The sequence below is a fragment of the Penaeus monodon genome, chromosome 30 (assembly GCF_015228065.2).
Source record: "Penaeus monodon isolate SGIC_2016 chromosome 30, NSTDA_Pmon_1, whole genome shotgun sequence".
In the NCBI taxonomy this organism is placed as follows: domain Eukaryota; kingdom Metazoa; phylum Arthropoda; class Malacostraca; order Decapoda; family Penaeidae; genus Penaeus; species Penaeus monodon.
The window spans coordinates 17,712,120-17,712,491 of NC_051415.1; positions in this window are offsets into that span (position 1 = coordinate 17,712,120).

The window sequence follows — 372 nt, forward strand, 5'->3', positions numbered from 1 at the left end:
AGATGAAAGTCAGTGCAAAAATTATTTGTTTGATTTTTTCTACTCAGTTTTATTTTACATGGTCTGTTGATTTGGAATCACAAAAATTATTTGAATTTCAGTCATTCTTTACAGGTAACTTTCTAAGCATGAATTAAGTTTATTAATTAGTGGTCAGATGGGGTTAAATTGGGTTTAAATGTTGTATTTATCTATATGTGTTGAACATATCTTGACAAAAAGGAAAATGATCATAATTGTTCTTGATATATAGGGAGTTCATATTTTCCACTTAAAATTCTGCTACTGATTTAATCTTGGGAGCCTTTTATATTCTATGAATTGCTTTTTGGCAGTTCTGGATTGCATAAGCTGCCATTACCTAAGTTCTCT